This window comes from Amia ocellicauda, chromosome 6, assembly GCF_036373705.1.
Source record: "Amia ocellicauda isolate fAmiCal2 chromosome 6, fAmiCal2.hap1, whole genome shotgun sequence".
Taxonomy (NCBI): Eukaryota; Metazoa; Chordata; class Actinopteri; order Amiiformes; family Amiidae; genus Amia; species Amia ocellicauda.
The window spans coordinates 48,261,583-48,268,817 of record NC_089855.1 but is presented as its reverse complement, the minus strand read 5'-3'; positions in this window follow the sequence as shown (position 1 = coordinate 48,268,817).

Sequence of the window (7,235 nt, the reverse complement as noted above, 5' to 3'; positions counted from 1 at the left end):
CTACACTACAGTATATCACACTGTATTATACAACACTACAGTACTACACTACAGTATACAGTATAGACACTACAGTACTACACTACAGTATATCACACTGTATTATACAACACTACAGTACTACACTACAGTATACAGTACAGACACTACAGTACTACACTACAGTATACAGTACAGACACTACAGTACTACACTACAGTATATCACACTGTATTATACAACACTACAGTACTACACTACAGTATACAGTACAGACACTACAGTACTACACTACAGTATACAGTACAGACACTACAGTACTACAGTACAGTATATCACACTGTATTATACAACACTACAGTACTACACTACAGTATACAGTACAGACACTACAGTATACAGTACAGACACTACAGTACTACACTACAGTATATCACACTGTATTATACAACACTACAGTACTACACTACAGTATACAGTATAGACACTACAGTACTACACTACAGTATATCACACTGTATTATACAACACTACAGTACTACACTACAGTATATAGTACAGACACTACAGTATACAGTACAGACACTACAGTACTACACTACAGTATATCACACTGTATTATACAACACTACAGTACTACACTACAGTATACAGTACAGACACTACAGTACTACACTACAGTATACAGTACAGACACTACAGTACTACATTACAGTATATCACACTGTATTATACAACACTACAGTACTACACTACAGTATACAGTACAGACACTACAGTACTACACTACAGTATACAGTACAGACACTACAGTACTACACTACAGTATATCACACTGTATTATACAACACTACAGTACTACACTACAGTATACAGTACAGACACTACAGTACTACACTACAGTATACAGTACAGACACTACAGTACTACACTACAGTATATCACACTGTATTATACAACACTACAGTACTACACTACATTATACAGTACAGACACTACAGTACTACACTACAGTATATCACACTGTATTATACAACACTACAGTACTACACTACAGTATACAGTATAGACACTACAGTACTACACTACAGTATATCACACTGTATTATACAACACTACAGTACTACACTACAGTATACAGTATAGACACTACAGTACTACACTACAGTATATCACACTGTATTATACAACACTACAGTACTACACTACAGTATACAGTACAGACACTACAGTACTACACTACAGTATATCACACTGTATTATACAACACTACAGTACTACACTACAGTATACAGTACAGACACTACAGTACTACACTACAGTATACAGTACAGACACTACAGTACTACACTACAGTATATCACACTGTATTATACAACACTACAGTACTACACTACAGTATACAGTACAGACACTACAGTATACAGTACAGACACTACAGTACTACACTACAGTATATCACACTGTATTATACAACACTACAGTACTACACTACAGTATACAGTATAGACACTACAGTACTACACTACAGTATATCACACTGTATTATACAACACTACAGTACTACACTACAGTATATAGTACAGACACTACAGTATACAGTACAGACACTACAGTACTACACTACAGTATATCACACTGTATTATACAACACTACAGTATTACACTACAGTAAACAGTACAGACACTAAAGTACTACACTACAGTATATCACACTGTATTATACAACACTACAGTACTACACTACAGTATACAGTACAGACACTACAGTACTACACTACAGTATATCACACTGTATTATACAACACTACAGTACTACACTACAGTATACAGTACAGACACTACAGTACTACACTACAGTATACAGTACAGACACTACAGTACTACATTACAGTATACAGTACAGACACTACAGTACTACACTACAGTATACAGTACAGACACTACAGTACTACACTACAGTATATCACACTGTATTATACAACACTACAGTACTACACTACAGTATACAGTACAGACACTACAGTACTACACTACAGTATATCACACTGTATTATACAACACTACAGTACTACACTACAGTATACAGTGCAGACACTACAGTACTACACTACAGTATATCACACTGTATTATACAACACTACAGTACTACACTACAGTATACAGTACAGACACTACAGTACTACACTACAGTATACAGTACAGACACTACAGTACTACACTACAGTATATCACACTGTATTATACAACACTACAGTACTACACTACAGTATACAGTACAGACACTACAGTACTACACTACAGTATACAGTACAGACACTACAGTACTACACTACAGTATATCACACTGTATTATACAACACTACAGTACTACACTACAGTATACAGTACAGACACTACAGTACTACACTACAGTATATCACACTGTATTATACAACACTACAGTACTACACTACAGTATACAGTGCAGACACTACAGTACTACACTACAGTATATCACACTGTATTATACAACACTACAGTACTACACTACAGTATACAGTACAGACACTACAGTACTACACTACAGTATATCACACTGTATTATACAACACTACAGTACTACACTACAGTATACAGTACAGACACTACAGTACTACACTACAGTATATCACACTGTATTATACAACACTACAGTAGTACACTACAGTATACAGTACAGACACTACAGTACTACACTACAGTATACAGTATAGACACTACAGTACTACACTACAGTATATCACACTGTATTATACAACACTACAGTACTACACTACAGTATACAGTACAGACACTACAGTACTACACTACAGTATACAGTACAGACACTACAGTACTACACTACAGTATATCACACTGTATTATACAACACTACAGTACTACACTACAGTATACAGTACAGACACTACAGTACTACACTACAGTATATCACACTGTATTATACAACACTACAGTAGTACACTACAGTATACAGTACAGACACTACAGTACTACACTACAGTATACAGTACAGACACTACAGTACTACATTACAGTATATCACACTGTATTATACAACACTACAGTACTACACTACAGTATACAGTACAGACACTACAGTACTACACTACAGTATACAGTACAGACACTACAGTACTACACTACAGTATATCACACTGTATTATACAACACTACAATACTACACTACAGTATACAGTACAGACACTACAGTACTACACTACAGTATATCACACTGTATTATACAACACTACAGTACTACACTACAGTATACAGTGCAGACACTACAGTACTACACTACAGTATATCACACTGTATTATACAACACTACAGTACTACACTACAGTATACAGTACAGACACTACAGTACTACACTACAGTATATCACACTGTATTATACAACACTACAGTACTACACTACAGTATACAGTACAGACACTACAGTATACAGTACAGACACTACAGTACTACACTACAGTATATCACACTGTATTATACAACACTACAGTAGTACACTACAGTATACAGTACAGACACTACAGTACTACACTACAGTATACAGTATAGACACTACAGTACTACACTACAGTATATCACACTGTATTATACAACACTACAGTACTACACTACAGTATACAGTACAGACACTACAGTACTACACTACATTATACAGTACAGACACTACAGTACTACACTACAGTATATCACACTGTATTATACAACACTACAGTACTACACTACAGTATACAGTACAGACACTACAGTACTACACTACAGTATATCACACTGTATTATACAACACTACAGTAGTACACTACAGTATACAGTACAGACACTACAGTACTACACTACAGTATACAGTACAGACACTACAGTACTACACTACAGTATATCACACTGTATTATACAACACTACAGTACTACACTACAGTATACAGTACAGACACTACAGTACTACACTACAGTATACAGTACAGACACTACAGTACTACACTACAGTATATCACACTGTATTATACAACACTACAGTACTACACTACAGTATACAGTACAGACACTACAGTACTACACTACAGTATATCACACTGTATTATACAACACTACAGTACTACACTACAGTATACAGTACAGACACTACAGTACTACACTACAGTATACAGTACAAACACTACAGTACTACACTACAGTATATCACACTGTATTATACAACACTACAGTACTACACTACAGTATACAGTACAGACACTACAGTACTACACTACAGTATATCACACTGTATTATACAACACTACAGTACTACACTACAGTATACAGTACAGACACTACAGTACTACACTACAGTATATCACACTGTATTATACAACACTACAGTAGTACACTACAGTATACAGTACAGACACTACAGTACTACACTACAGTATACAGTACAGACACTACAGTACTACATTACAGTATATCACACTGTATTATACAACACTACAGTACTACACTACAGTATACAGTACAGACACTACAGTACTACACTACAGTATACAGTACAGACACTACAGTACTACACTACAGTATATCACACTGTATTATACAACACTACAGTACTACACTACAGTATACAGTACAGACACTACAGTACTACACTACAGTATATCACACTGTATTATACAACACTACAGTACTACACTACAGTATACAGTGCAGACACTATAGTACTACACTACAGTATATCACACTGTATTATACAACACTACAGTACTACACTACAGTATACAGTACAGACACTACAGTACTACACTACAGTATATCACACTGTATTATACAACACTACAGTACTACACTACAGTATACAGTACAGACACTACAGTATACAGTACAGACACTACAGTACTACACTACAGTATATCACACTGTATTATACAACACTACAGTAGTACACTACAGTATACAGTACAGACACTACAGTACTACACTACAGTATACAGTATAGACACTACAGTACTACACTACAGTATATCACACTGTATTATACAACACTACAGTACTACACTACAGTATACAGTACAGACACTACAGTACTACACTACAGTATACAGTACAGACACTACAGTACTACACTACAGTATATCACACTGTATTATACAATACTACAGTACTACACTACAGTATACAGTACAGACACTACAGTACTACACTACAGTATATCACACTGTATTATACAACACTACAGTATTACACTACAGTAAACAGTACAGACACTAAAGTACTACACTACAGTATATCACACTGTATTATACAACACTACAGTACTACACTACAGTATACAGTACAGACACTACAGTACTACACTACAGTATACAGTACAGACACTACAGTACTACACTACAGTATACAGTACAGACACTACAGTACTACACTACAGTATATCACACTGTATTATACAACACTACAGTACTACACTACAGTATACAGTACAGACACTACAGTACTACACTACAGTATACAGTACAGACACTACAGTACTACATTACAGTATATCACACTGTATTATACAACACTACAGTACTACACTACAGTATACAGTACAGACACTACAGTACTACACTACAGTATACAGTACAGACACTACAGTACTACACTACAGTATATCACACTGTATTATACAACACTACAGTACTACACTACAGTATACAGTACAGACACTACAGTACTACACTACAGTATATCACACTGTATTATACAACACTACAGTACTACACTACAGTATACAGTGCAGACACTACAGTACTACACTACAGTATATCACACTGTATTATACAACACTACAGTACTACACTACAGTATACAGTACAGACACTACAGTACTACACTACAGTATATCACACTGTATTATACAACACTACAGTACTACACTACAGTATACAGTACAGACACTACAGTATACAGTACAGACACTACAGTACTACACTACAGTATATCACACTGTATTATACAACACTACAGTAGTACACTACAGTATACAGTACAGACACTACAGTACTACACTACAGTATACAGTATAGACACTACAGTACTACACTACAGTATATCACACTGTATTATACAACACTACAGTACTACACTACAGTATACAGTACAGACACTACAGTACTACACTACAGTATACAGTACAGACACTACAGTACTACACTACAGTATATCATACTGTATTATACAACACTACAGTACTACACTACAGTATACAGTACAGACACTACAGTACTACACTACAGTATATCACACTGTATTATACAACACTACAGTAGTACACTACAGTATACAGTACAGACACTACAGTACTACACTACAGTATACAGTACAGACACTACAGTACTACACTACAGTATATCACACTGTATTATACAACACTACAGTAGTACACTACAGTATACAGTACAGACACTACAGTACTACACTACAGTATACAGTACAGACACTACAGTACTACACTACAGTATATCACACTGTATTATACAACACTACAGTACTACACTACAGTATACAGTACAGACACTACAGTACTACACTACAGTATATCACACTGTATTATACAACACTACAGTACTACACTACAGTATACAGTACAGACACTACAGTACTACACTACAGTATACAGTACAGACACTACAGTACTACACTACAGTATATCACACTGTATTATACAACACTACAGTACTACACTACAGTATACAGTACAGACACTACAGTACTACACTACAGTATATCACACTGTATTATACAACACTACAGTACTACACTACAGTATACAGTACAGACACTACAGTACTACACTACAGTATATCACACTGTATTATACAACACTACAGTAGTACACTACAGTATACAGTACAGACACTACAGTACTACACTACAGTATACAGTACAGACACTACAGTAACTAGACATCATCACAACAGTAGTATTAGTGCTCCATTAGTGTAATTCATGTCAGTGTCACACATCTTAAATAAAGACACAGATGTAGGTGTTCGAATGGATTAATGTGTTTATTAATGTGTACATTGATTGAGCAGGCAGTGTTGTATTAATACACAATCACACACGAACAGAGTCTCTGCTGTAGGGATCAGCAGAGTACAGCGCAGAGGCTGGCACGGCACGGCACGGCCTGCAACACAGTTGCACTGGAGGAAGATATTATTGATTGATTGGTTAAAAATAAATTAAAAGATAAATTGAAAGCCAAA